Raw genomic sequence first — 14,952 nt, forward strand, 5'->3', positions numbered from 1 at the left:
TACAGACAAAATACAATTTCATAAGTGTGAAGTTATTCAACTGTGTAACTGCGTAAACATGTGTCACTGATGTAGTAAAAAAAAACGTTTATCTCTCAGTTAAATGATCAGATAGCTGTGTAATTTGTGTGTTAGAGAAATATGGTACTGATGTGTAAAATTGTATAAGCAAATACCATATTAGCTAGGGCTCCTTGTGCTTGCCAAACACATGGTACACAAAGTAAGCGTGTACCCCCCTGAGGATTAATGTAATTATACCCTCAGGTGTTACAGATTACAGCAATGGAATGAAATGTATCACGGAAAACTTTTGTATCATTGTACTTCAAATATCTTTAAAAATAAATGATTTAACTACAAAATTAATCACTCAAATACGTGTACTGTAGCGCTAAACTGTGCGTCTTGTTGTAAGATAATCTCTGTGGAAGTGTTGTAGTTATCGTCCTCCGAAAGCTAAGTTCTGCAGAAGCCAATGTACTTACCTCATGATAAACAAAAGTGAAATGCTTTGCGCATAGATATCTTAGTTATTACGCTTATTGCCGTGATGAAGAAAGTACTGTGGTCTAACGTATTGTTGTGCTACGGAAAAGGCAGTCTCATTGTAGCTATACCACAAAAATTACTACTAAAACATGTTTTACTTTCCAGAATAATACAGAAAAACTGTGCAGATATGAAACAGAAACACTGCAAAAGCAACATTGTAAATTGTCACTCATTAGTAGCATCGTGATAAAATCGTGTAGCTGTCACATAAACTAACCACTGTGTCATCTGGTATCTCACAGAAAGTACTTTAAATCCAGAATGTATTTTCAAGTAAACCAAAATGTTGCATTAAAATCTCATTAGCAGTACCGGTATATGTTCTAAGTATGCAAGCCTTATAGTCGTTACGTAATCGTGCAACTAGCAAGCAAGAATGTACACACACAATAACACTGTGACGTCTGTTCACTATAACAATGCATTCGTAATTACTGTCTAAATATGTTCCCTAGGTTCTAGACTGGATAGTTAACTTCAAAACATTGTTGCATGTTAACAGTTTCTCAGTGTGACAAATTGTACTAGTAGCGTGAAGTGAAAAATTTTATGGCAAAGACTAAGTTAAAAAGCAGATTATCTTTCAATAAACGGTTTTACATGTGAAATGTGGTGCAATCCTTTACTCTTTCTAGTACGCAGAGTTTCAACTTCAACGCAATTATCATGTGGTATACGTCGGTAAGGATTGCTGGAATTTTTCTCAAGCTTAGCGTCTATATTATTTTTCTCTGAGCCAGCCGGCGCACGCGGCTGCCTGCGGTGCGAGTCATCGTCTCTTTGTTGGCGCGCGTCGTTATTGGGATTAGGAGACCTAACTTCTACAAATTCACCTTGTCGAGAGGGCCATGCTCTGTTTTAATCCCGCCAGTTCTGATGCAATTCAGGTCTGTCGGTACGATCATATCGTCTGTCGTCATGTCGGTAGATTCCCAGTCCCATCGACGAAACAGAGCAGCCACAGCTTGCGCTGTAAGCACCCGCGCATTGTCGTGCAAAATGATGGGTGGGTTGCGCATAAAGTGTCGCCATTTCTTTCTCTAAAACTGGTCTCAGGTTGATGCTTCAAAAACGAACAGTAATGCTGTGAATTGACGGTCTGCCGTGGAGGAACGTAATGCGTTAGGACAACACCATCACAGTCGTACAAAAGAATGACCATAACTTTAGACCGCTGCATTCGCACCATCAATAGAACAGGCTCTGCTAATGGTATACTACGCCTTCCACATCGCTGGCAACGGGTTCTACACAACGCTGGTGACTACTTTGAAGGACAATAACAGGTGCAAACATGTAACTCTTTTGTATCTGTTGTGAACAAATAGTTGCCAATATTTAAGTTCCAACCCTCGTATGAATACAGCACACCACTTGCCGTGTCTTTGATGCAATAATTCCCTTTCTCATAGACCGTCAGTTACCATAGTCTACAGCCGAAGTCTTCATATTTCTGCCAACTTTGCTTATATCTATTAAAATCTAGATATAAAATGAATACTGTTGTGCTGAGACATTTCGTGTGGGACTACAGTGTTATTAAATTATTTGTGTTATTAAAATGGGTAGTGTTAAGGAACAGACAGTTTTATTATTTTAAATTTTTATTACAGTTTGTAAACAACGATTTTTGAGTAATGTACTGCTTTTTATGTATTTTTTGTGATGCTGTGACACGATACGCAACATTAATTTGTTCTTTTCCATATTTCCTTAAGATTACGAAAACTTTGCATATTTTTTGTAGGCAAAATGTATCATGGCCAGAACATTAGACAATATTTTATTTGTAAGAATAGAAATCCTTAACTATTGTTCATGTATAATATCATTTCTTATCTTGTAAGATCAGTATCATATCAAATCAAATGCACGTAACCAAAATAATGTGTATGTAGCATAATTCTTCAGTGTGTCTATCAGTGCCATGAGCTATTCACGCCCTGGTTGTACCATCGTGAAGTCATTCGGTTTCAGTCTGTGGGGTGCACTGTGTTACTCCGGCCGCAGAGAATGAAGCAGTCGTGAAGCCATCCACTCGGTGCGGGCTGTCATCTGATATGACATACACTCTCTGACCACAAGTACCCAGACACCTACTAGTGGAGGTTATGGGGTGCGTCCATCCCTCGCCTTTGTCACATCTTCAACTCTGCTACAAACACTTTCAAGGAGATGTCTGAATGTCTATGGAGGAATGGCAGCCCATTATTCCTCAAAGGCCGAAATAGAGCACGTTCTCATGTTGGACACTGGGGTTTGGAGCGAAGTAGGTGTACTGATAGAAAGCGGTGCTCCATTGGTTCAGATGGGGTCTCAGGACTGGCCAATTCAGTTCAGGAATTATTGCCCACGAACCATTGCTCCACACACGCTGCTTTATGAGAGAGCGCATTGTCATCCTGACCCAGTTATTGCCTCCGAACTGTTCCTCCGCTGTATCCAGTACAGAACGGTCTAAAATGTATTCATATTCGCCCGTATTTAGCGTTTTCTTAAATGCAATAAGAGGACCACACCCTGACCACAGAAAACACAGACATGCCATAACGCCGCTTCCTCTGTACTTCACTGTTACCACTACTCACGAATGCAGGTAATGTTCTACAGGTATTCACCAAACTCAAACCCTTCCATTGAATTGGCACGGGCTGTAACGCGATTGATACCTCCAAATCACTCGTTTTGTCATCCACTGTATGGCGTAGCGCTTTACGCCACCTCAAGCTTGCCTTAGCATTAACTACACAAATGGATGGCTTATGAGGAGCTGCTCTACCATCGTACCTCATTCGTTTTAACTCCTTTACGCACAGTCATGACTTCCTGTGATTTTTTACAATCACTCTCCACAGTGCTGGACGGTACTTGTCCGTCCTTACATCTTCTTGGTCTTGGTTTATCTGGGGTTATTCCTTCGCTTTTCCATTTGACTATCACGTCACCAAAAGCCGACTAGGACAGCTTTAGAAAGGTTGGAATCTCCATGATGGATCTGTTGCTTATGTGATGTCCAGTGACTGACTGTTGCCGGCCGAAGTGGCCGTGCGGTTAAAGGCGCTGCAGTCTGGAACCGCAAGACCGCTACGGTCGCAGGTTCGAATCCTGCCTCGGGCATGGATGTTTGTGATGTCCTTAGGTTAGTTAGGTTTAACTAGTTCTAAGTTCTAGGGGACTAATGACCTCAGCAGTTGAGTCCCATAGTGCTCAGAGCCATTTGAACCATTTTTTTGACTGACTGTTCCGTCAATGAGCTGCCCTGACCGACCCACTCTGCCCTTGCTCCTTCTGTACTGACGCCACGACTTCTTTTTTATTTCTTTTTTTTTAGCACTTTTCATTCCCTTCTCAGATGGAGAAGGGCGGGCTGTTCTAGAGCGTGCATATTGCTCTTTTCAGCCATTGGGTAAAGTTTTTTCTGTTGTGGCACTGTTCATTTTTCTTGTTGGGTGTGCAAAAAAAAAAAAAGGGGGAGGGTTCTCCCAATTGGGAATTTATTTGCAGGAGTTTGTTGGGGACAGTTCCGGTATTTACCTTAGCGGCCAGTCACTCCCCGCATCCTTTTATACGGGCAGGTTCGCTTATCGTGACATCTAGTGGCGAATTCGCACTATATAGGGGTGACCAGATACCTCTGTAATGTACACTACTGGCCATTAAAATTGCTACACCACGAAGATGACGTGCTACAGACGCGAAATTTAACCGACAGGAAGAAGATGCTGTGATATGCAAATGATTAGCTTTTCATAGCATTCACACAAGGCTGGCGCCGGTGGCGACACCTACTACGTGCTGACATGAGGAAAGTTTCTAACCGATTTCTCATACACAAACAGCAGTTGACCGGCGTTGCCTGGTGAAACGTTGTTGTGATGCCTCGTGTAAGGAGGAGAAATGCGTACCATCACTTTTACGACTTTGATAAAGGTCGGATTGTAGCCTGTCGCGATTGCGCTTTATCGTATCGCGACATTGCTGGTCGCTTTGGTCGAGATCCAATGATTGTTAGCAGAATATGGAATCGGTGGGTTGAGGAGAATAATACGGAACGCCGTGCTGGATCCCAAAGGCCTCGTATCACTAGCAGTCGAGATTACAGGCATCTTATCAGCATGGCTGTCACGGATCGTGCAGCCACGTCTCGATCCCTGAGTCAACAGATGGGGAAATTTGCAAGACAACAACCGTCTGCACGAACAGTTCGACGACGTTTGCAGCAGCACGGACTATCAGCTCGGAGACCATGGCTGCGGTTACCCTTGACGCTGCATCACAGACAGGAGCGCCTACGATGGTGCACTCATCGACGAACCTGGGTGCACGAATGGCAAAACGTCATTTTTTGGATGAATCCAGGTTCTGTTTACAGCGTCATGATGGTCGCATCGCGGTGAACGCACATTGGAAGCGTGTATTCGTCATCGCCATACTGGCGTATCACCCAGCTTAATGGTATGGGGTGCCATTGGTTACGCGTCTCGGTCACCTCTAGTTCGCATTGACGGCACTTTGAACAGTGGACGTTACATTTCAGATGTGTTACGACCTGTGGCTCTACCCTTCATTCGATCCCTGCGAAACCCTACATTTCAGCAGGATAATGGACGACCGCATGTTGCAGGTTCTGTACGGGCCTTTCTGGATACAGAAAATGTTCGACTGCTGCCCTGGCCAGCACATTCTGCAGATCTCTCACCAATTGAAAACGTCTGGTCAATGGTGGTCGAGGAAGTGGCTCGTCACAATACGCCAGTCACAACTTTTGATGAACTGTGATATCGTGTTGAACCTGCATGGGCAGGTGTACCTGTACACGCCATCCAAGCTTTGTCTGACCCAATGCCCAGGCGTATCAAGGCCGTTATTACGGCCAGAGGTGGTTGTTCTGGGTACTGATTTCTCAGGATCTATGCACCCAAATTGTGTCAAAATGTAATCACATGTCAGTTCTAGTATAATATATTTTTCCAATGAATACCCGTGTATCATCGGGATTTATTCTTGGTGCAGCAATGTTAATGGGCAGTAGTGTATAGTACTCAGCAATAAAGTCAATGACAATGCATCCATCGCTGATGAATTAAGTATACAGTACCATTCAGTGGAATTACTGGTCCATTTTGGGAGAAAAATTTAGTATTTGCGCCACTTAAAAACTTGCCCAAAAGAACTCTTGAGATAATGAGATTCGACGTTGACTACTCCAGTAACGGAAATCCAGATAAGTAAGTTTTTATTTGAAGTTCATATTATTTATCGTTCTGGCTTCTATTATCTTGTATTATTATACAGGATGAGCATGAGGCCTTTCTTCGAATACAAAAATTTATTTCTATAGGACTATGCTAGATATAGGTATGCGTTTTCTTGCAAATGGTAGTTTGCTCATAAAGTTTTATGTGGGTGTAGTTCCACGCCTACGTTTCTTGCCTGTAGAACACCTAGACGATATTCTATTTCTCTCCATGTTTTTGCCAACATGTCTTCCTTGACCACATCTGCAGCATCTCGAATTCGTGCCATAAGAACTTGAACGTCAGGAACTGGTGAACTGAACGCTTTATACTTAATGTAACCCTACAAAAAAGGCAAGTGGAGTTGCTAAAGTGTCCCGCTATGGGACAGTGCATGCTCAAAAAAAGTTCCTGGGTAGTGTTGAACTACAGTATCCATTCTCTAAGGAAGCAGTAAGAAAACATGAACAACAGAAACTGAATCTCTACAAAAGGAGAAACCATATCGCCCTGATCTGATACGAGTGACTGTCACTGAGTGAGTACAGTTTGAAGAACGTGCATGAGAAATCACACAGTCTGTCACGATCGATTACTCACCAAGGTCAGAGTCAGTTGTGGTCACGGTCACCGGTGGTGCACTGGTGTGGCAGTGTTGTATCGGTGACTCGTTGTTCACTCGGCGCCATTCTCTGCTGGAGAGCTGCAGGCAGAAGTCCTAAGTAGGGATACCAGGAAGTGGCCAGAGTCAGGTGGCTTCGCGGATGCGAAATTGTGTCGGCTGTGTCCGGTGATGGTGACGCGCCCCATACTACAGCAGGTGGCGCAGTGAAGTCGGACAGTGTCAGCTGCAGGCGTCTGGCGTGACGGCAACCCGCAGGGCATTGCTGTGTGGCGGGTATGTCTGAACATCAGGCACCAGAGGTTCAAGGCATTCCTGTTCTCTTAGGTGGGAGATGGCGAAGCGATCTCGAGGCGTAAATGGTAGCAGTGTAGGCGACAGCCAAGGACATAGCACTTCTTTTCCCTTTGGAGGGAGATGACGAAGCCATCTTGAGGCGTAAATGGTGGCCGCCGTGGAGGCGAAAGCCGAGGACGTTGCACTCATCTTCACTATGGAGGAAAAGGTGCAGCTGGCTACAGGAAGCAGGTTGGAGACTATAGGCGCCATCGAAGAGGAGAGGCTGGTGCTTTGCCTGAAGGATGGATGATACAGCTGGGGTCGCGACCTGCTGTGAACGGCACAGAGTGCCAGTGAGACAGAGGCACATGGTTCAAACAAAGATCCCTCTTGGGAAGAAAACCCAGTGCATGAAATAACGCATATGTCTGTAATCATGGAGCCGAGGATGTGGGTGGAACACAGGTAACAGGCAGGAAGAAGAATGGTGAGTGGACCCTGTGCATGTGGTCGAATGGCTTAGGCAGGCTGGTGGCCTGCACATAATGTGCAGCGGACCACCCATGGGTGCAGAGAGTGAGGCGGGCTGGCAGGAGACACAGAGGTCGACGCCGAAACCAGCACTGTCTGTACCTGTGGCACTGGAGCAGTTGACAGGAGGTGTTCAGCATGGTTCCGAAGGCATGCAGTGCTGGGCATACCAAGGTTGAGTGTGAGGAAACCTGGAAAAAATAAAAACGTGCAGTGACGTCATCGAACAGGGCACCCAGACCACCAAAGGCGTAATCAAGAGGTGTCGCCGAGCCTTTCGGCGAAACTTTCACAAGCAAAGCACAGGAGATGGAGGGAAGGCAGTGAAGCCAACGGAGAGGGTCCCGAGGAAGGATGGCTCAGGTTGGCAACCAGAAGGGGGCAGCGACCAGAAGGGGGCGGCGCTGGGCAGGGCCCCACAAAAGGCAGGGTGACGGACGATGCAGAAACAGTAGAGGGATGAGACAGGGCAGCGGCGGAGCAGCTAGGGAGACCAAAGCGCCGGCCGGGATGGCCGAGCGGTTCTAGGCGCTACAGTCTGCAACCGCGCGACTGCTTCGGTCGCAGGTTCGAATTCTGCCTCAGGCATGGATGTGTGTGATGTGTGTGATGTCCTTAGGTTAGTTAGGTTTAAGCAGTTCTGTTCTAGGGTACTGACGACCTCAGATGTTAAGTCCCATAGTGGTCAGAGCCATTTGAACCATTTTATGAGACCAAAGCATGGGTGGTTGCCGAGAGCACTGTATAAACAGGAGCAGATCAGTTGGAGAAGAACGTCGACTGGGCTGGCTGCAGTGGCGATGGTGGCAGCTGAAGAACGGCCGCGTCGGGAGGCGTCGGAGCGGTCGCAGCAGCAGCATGTGGTGGCGCCGGAGCAGATATAGGAGCCGCATCTGTAGGAACCGCGTCTGGAGGCGCCGGTTCAGGACGCGCTGGAGCTGCAGCAGTCGTAGGAGCTGCTTCGGAAGATGCCGCGTCGGGAGGCGCCGGATTGATCGTAGATGACACGTCTGATGGCTCTCTGTGTCTGGAGGCGCCAGAGCGGTGTTAGGAGCCACGGCAGGTGTCGCCGGAGCGGACAGAGTCGGGAGGAGTAGGAGCCACAGCTCCGCATCGGGAGGCGCTGGTGCGGGCGTATCAGAGGTAGCAGCGCGAGGCGCGAGTGTACTGGAGGCTGAGTCGGCAGGGGCTGGAGGCAGGGGGCCAGGGGCGGGGGCCAAGGTGCGTGGAGAGAAGCACCAGGAGGAGCAGCCCAGGGAGCTAGGAAAAGAGGCTAGGTATCCAAGGCCGCGTCAAAGTCTGAAGGAAGCGGGGGAAGTAGCGTCTCAGCCTGCGCCAGGAGGACATCAGACGAGCAAGGTATCGTCGGAGGAGCTCTGAGGAGCGCAGAAAGTGCAAAAGCAAAAGCTGTGCTGTCCCAGTTGCAGCACGTGGGTGTGTCGCTGCCGAGAATCAGTGAAGCAAATAAGCGGTTCCCTGGTTGAAATGGAGCAACTGCTGACGCTGCAACTGCAGAAGCTGAGTGTAGTTGTGGTGTAGAAGCAGCGATTGAAAAACAACAAGCGAAAAGAATGGGAAGAATGTCCGTCGGACGTGCAGACTGATGCAGTGGGAGGGCTACATGTGTGAGCACAGAAACTGGGACGAAATGCCGAAGACCAAAGAAGCACGAGAAGCCTCGTCGTGAACTGAAGTGTCCCGTTGTGGGATGGTGCACCCACAAAAGAAGGCACTTCCTGGGTAGCACTGGACTACGGAATTTATTCTCTAAGGAAGCAACAAGAAAACATGAACAACAGAAACTGAGTCTCTACAAAATACAGCAAGATGTCGTCCTGATATGATAAGAATAATTGTCACTCAATGAATACAGTTCTACGAAGGCCCAAAAGAAAGCGCACAGTCTGTCGCCATCGATTACTCTGCAAGATCGCAATCAGTTGTGGTCACCATCCGTGGTCCACTGACGTTGTCTCCATCCAGTAGCGCTGTACCAGTGACTCGTCATTTACTCGTCGGTAGACTCGGCAGTACACTGCGCTGGAGAGCTGCAGGCGGCAGCCCTAAATAGGCCGCCCAGCATAGGGATACCAGAAAAAATGGCCGTCAAATGGCTTCGCGGGGGCGATTTTTTTTTGGTTTTTTTTTTCGTTTTGGAAAAATTTGTGGGAAGATACGATGGGATCAAACAGCTGAAGTCATCGGTCTCTAGGCTTTCACAGTACTTTAACTTAAACTAAGTTACGCTAAGGAGAACACACACACACACACACACACCCATACCGGAGGGAGGACTCGAGCCTCCGATAGGGGGAGCAGCACCACGAAGCTTGACAAGGCGCCCTTGACCGCGCAGCTACCCCGCGCGGCTGGATGCGAAATAGTGTCTGCTATGTCCGGTGATAGTGGCGCCCTCCACACTGCAGCGGATGGCGCAGTGAAGCTGCAGGCGTTTGGAGCGACGGCAACCCGCAGCGTACTGCTGTGTGGCGATTGTGCCGGAATGTCAGGCAGCAGAGGTACAAGGCAGTTACATCTGGTGAACGTAATGGCCATGATGATGGATCGTCTTTACTGATTCATCCGTCTGGAAACTTCTGATCCAACAACTGGTGAGCAAATAACACTCAGTTGGTAGTGCACCTTCTTACTGAAACACTTAAAAATCCTGTAACTGAGATGGAACGTAAAACTCCAATATGGTGAGGTAAAATGTTGCGGAAATGGTAGGATCAGTGGAAAAGAACGGGCCAATAACAGTATTGTGCACCTAGCTACACCAGGACTGTGTCATGATATGTGGGTTCTCCGAACTCCGGTTCCAGACATTACGACTGTTAACTTTTCTGGAGATGCGAAAAATCACTTCATTGAAAAATAAAACTTTACTTAACCATTGTCTTCATCGATTCGTTTCATCATAGCAAACTCGGCATTTATCGGCCTATTACCTAACTGCCGAGCTTGCAGGAGGTGCTCTGTGGTTGTGAGGGATTGCAGCCATTTGTAAAATCATCACAGTGTGTAACGCCGGAAATGCATATCCTCCTATTTCCATCTATCGTACTATAAATTTTTTCCTTATTTTGTTACCTGAAGATATGACATTTCTGTGTCTTTATATATTGTACTTGTTTTACAGTTTGTATATATATTTATGGCGATGTATAATTGGTTTGTTTTGTAAATATTATTTGTATTTTTACGCTGGGTCTTGACTAGGGAAAACTATGCTATCGAACGATTACATCGATAGGTCGTGTGGAGAAACAAAGTGTTGGTAGTGTGAACACTGCCGCGTGGAGCGTGGGCAGAGCAGAGTCTGGCTGGAGTAGGGTGGTAGAGCAGGTGTGTTGTGTGACGCTCCCGCGAGTTGCCGCGCTTTCGGGGTTGGGCAGCATGTAATTGCGCTCGACTTGCGATGATAGTTTCTGGCACGGTGTCGCGGACGGGAAACATTAGCTGGCACACATCAAGAGCCCGTTTCGCCTAGTGACCGTGTCGAGAAGAAGGCGCGCCAACATCCAGCTTCTGCAGCAGCGACGGTCGATCGACGACTTCCAACCTTCAATGAACCAACAAGGAAGACTGAGAGCACGTATAGTTTTACGGCTGTATGGCAGACCTCAGCTTTTCAAACTGTTCCATTTGCATCATTAAAATACAGCAACTTAGCACGGACCTTTGTTGCTCATTGTCCCAGTTGCATTACCAAGCAGGGTCCTTTCCTTTTCCGAAATGAACTCGAGTGTCGTTGAAATTCAAACGCCAGCATTAAAGTAATATCATTCCATTCAACTGCTTTAATTTCGAAGTTCAGTTGAAATATTCATAACTGGCTACAATATTTAGATTACACAAGCACAAACTAAGAGTGCGAGTTCTGTTACCATATTTTAGCTTACCTGCGACTGCAGCTCGACTTGGTACGTACTAAATTGAACTATTGTCAATTGTTCAAAATCATTTAATTCAAGTTCAAAGTAAAATCTCTTATTTCTAAATTGCGTAGATTCAAGTTGCTTTTGAGATGATTGTTGAGGTAGCCCAAGACTAACCTTATTTAATTTAATTTCGAGTGCTTCAGAAGCAAAGTTCACTATTAATTTCAGTCACGAAATTAACTTTCAATTTTCCGGTTTTATTAATTCTTTTGCTAAATTAAGTCAGAGTGTTGCGAAATTTATTACTTCTGACAAACATTCAGTTTTCACACAACACCTGTCAACCTTCAGTTGCCACGCTTTTAGTGCTAATTATATGTGCATTAACCTTTCTTTTTCAATTATTATAGTAGTTGTCCATAGGACTGGCGACCGTAATTTTCCCCAAATCTCAAATATCTAATAAACGCCAGTTAATTGTTAACGTAACGATTGCAGATTTACTTTATTAACTTTACGCTTTTTGAAAATTAATTTCCACCAATTTCATTTTCATTTTTCCTTTCATTTAGATGTAACCCTTCCTCCCTCTTTACCGACAGATTAACTTCGGCGAGGATTGCTTTTCCCAAATTTCCATTAGGTACACGCGGTTTAATTTTTCACTGTCATTAAGGTCGATAAGTGAGGGGGAGGTTACAAGTGCTGCGTGGGGGCGCTCAATAAGTTTTGCAACACATTTGTCTTCTGTAAGGATGTGTGTTTTATGCACGATTCCAGTACACCATGTTATTCCCCACTCTTCTGGAATCAAAGCCTTATTTTACAATGTAATCTCCGTTGAGTGCGATGGCTTTTCGCTATTTTACTGGGAGGCTCGCAAGGTACCACTACGGGTCAATGTCGGAGCCAACGTCTCGCTGCATCAAGAACCTCCCCGTCATTCACCTACTGCTACCCACGGAGTGCATCCTTCATTTGGCCAAACAGACAGACGCTCTAAGGTGCGAGATCCGGGCTGTATGGTGGATGACGAGGAACAGTCCAATTAAGTTTTATGAGCTCCCCTCGGGTGCGCAGGCTTATGAGACCTTGCGTTGTCATGGAGAAGGCGAAGTTCGTTTGCATTTTTGTGGCGACAAACACGCTGAAGTCGTTTCTCCAGTTTTCTGAGGGTAGGACAATACACTTCAGAGTTGATCGTCGCACCCTGAGGGATGATATCAAACAGAATAACGCCTTCAGAGGCTCAGAAGACCGTCGCCATGACTTCACCGACCGATGGTGCGGCTTGGAACTGTTTCTTCGAAGCAGAGGTGGTGTGGCGTCATTCCATGGATTGCCACTTTGTTTCACGTTCGAAGTAATGAACTGATGTTTCATCACCTGTGACGATGTTCGACAAAAAATTGTTACGATCAACCTCGTAACGCTCAAGCAGTTGCGTACGGATTGTCCTTCGTTGCTCTTTATGGTCTTCTGTTAGGCGGCGAGGAATCCTGCGGGTACACACCTTTAAGTGCCCCAAGTGGTGGACGAATGTGTCAGCACTACCGACAGACATGTCCAGTTGTGCGGGGAGGTGTAGTATTGTGATCCGTCGATCACCTAGGATGAGCGGCCAGCACGCAGGGGATCTGACACGTCTGCGCGGCTTTGTTGCGATGACGACACACGCCGCGCCCAGCGCCTCGCCACGCTTTTGTTCTCCGCCAGGTCTCCGTAGACATTCCGCAAGCGTCTACGAATATCTGCGATGCTCAAGACATCCATCTGCTTGGAACACACCTCCGTTACAGAGGCCGTTTTGGAGGCTACGTATAGGAACCTGCACCTATAGGAACTTCATAAAACTATAGGAGTTGAAACGGCAACATTTCACGATGGCCCACAACTAATTCTGGATTTTTACAACCGAAATTGGCCTAGAAAAAATAATTTGCGTTACTTATTGAACGCCCTTCGTAAAATTTGTTTGGTATCGGAATCTGTCCTGTCTTAGGCCTATGTATCTTCGTACCGGGGTATGACTTACACTAATGTATACTCTGAACTTTCAAAACAAATACACTCCTGGAAATTGAAATAAGAACACCGTGAATTCATTGTCCCAGGAAGGGGAAACTTTATTGACACATTCCTGGGGTCAGATACATCACATGATCACACTGACAGAACCACAGGCACATAGACACAGGCAACAGAGCATGCACAATGTCGGCTCTAGTACAGTGTATATCCACCTTTCGCAGCAATGCAGGCTGCTATTCTCCCATGGAGACGATCGTAGAGATGCTGGATGTAGTCCTGTGGAACGGCTTGCCATGCCATTTCCACCTGGCGCCTCAGTTGGACCAGCGTTCGTGCTGGACGTGCAGACCGCGTGAGACGACGCTTCATCCAGTCCCAAACATGCTCAGTGGGGGACAGATCCGGAGATCTTGCTAGCCAGGGTAGTTGACTTACACCTTCTAGAGCACGTTGGGTGGCACGGGATACATGCGGACGTGCATTGTCCTGTTGGAACAGCAAGTTGCCTTGCCGGTCTAGGAATGGTAGAACGATGGGTTCGATGACGGTTTGGATGTACCGTGCACTATTCAGTGTCCCCTCGACGATCACCAGTGGTGTACGGCCAGTGTAGGAGATCGCTCCCCACACCATGATGCCGGGTGTTGGCCCTGTGTGCCTCGGTCGTATGCAGTCCTGATTGTGGCGCTCACCTGCACGGCGCCAAACTCGCATACGACCATCATTGGCACCAAGGCAGAAGCGACTCTCATCGCTGAAGACGACACGTCTCCATTCGTCCCTCCATTCACGCCTGTCGCGACACCACTGGAGGCGGGCTGCACGATGTTGGGGCGTGAGCGGAAGACGGCCTAACGGTGTGCGGGACCGTAGCCCAGCTTCATGGAGACGGTTGCGAATGGTCCTCGCCAAAACCCCAGGAGAAACAGTGTCCCTAATTTGCTGGGAAGTGGCGGTGCGGTCCCCTACGGCACTGCGTAGGATCCTACGGTCTTGGCGTGCATCCGTGCGTCACTGCAGTCCGGTCCCAGGTCGACGGGCACGTGCACCTTCCGCCGACCACTGGCGACAACATCGATGTACTGTGGAGACCTCACGCCCCACGTGTTGAGCAATTCGGCGGTACGTCCACCCGGCCTCCCGCATGCCCACTATACGCCCTCGCTCAAAGTCCGTCAACTGCACATACGGTTCACGTCCACGCTGTCGCGGCATGCTACCAGTGTTAAAGACTGCGATGGAGCTCCGTATGCCACGGCAAACTGGCTGACACTGACGGCGGCGGTGCACAAATGCTGCGCAGCTAGCGCCATTCGACGGCCAACACCGCGGTTCCTGGTGTGTCCGCTGTGCCGTGCGTGTGATCATTGCTTGTACAGCCCTCTCGCAGTGTCCGGAGCAAGTATGATGGGTCTGACACACCGGTGTCAATGTGTTCTTTTTTCCATTTGCAGGAGTGTATTTCAAGCCTCGAGATGGCTATATGCATACGTTCTGATAGCTGAACGTCAGCAAATTAAAAAAAAAAAAGGATAAACATTGTCGCCACTCAGTGTAGGTCACCACTTCTGCTCCTGTCCCAACACTGTTTTGTGTACAGAAAACTTACGTTAAAGTGACACGTTCCACATTATTACGAAACGCCGCATTCATGATCTATGAAACAAGGATTAATGTGTGTATGCATGTATGTACCATTCTTGGATGCTCTCCACATCTGGCATACCTCGACTGTCGCTGAACTGTAATGGACGACCGTGTTACACGAAACCACAAAACACATTGCACTTTCTGCTACATAGATGCGTTTGTG

This window comes from Schistocerca nitens, chromosome 4, assembly GCF_023898315.1.
Source record: "Schistocerca nitens isolate TAMUIC-IGC-003100 chromosome 4, iqSchNite1.1, whole genome shotgun sequence".
Taxonomy (NCBI): Eukaryota; Metazoa; Arthropoda; class Insecta; order Orthoptera; family Acrididae; genus Schistocerca; species Schistocerca nitens.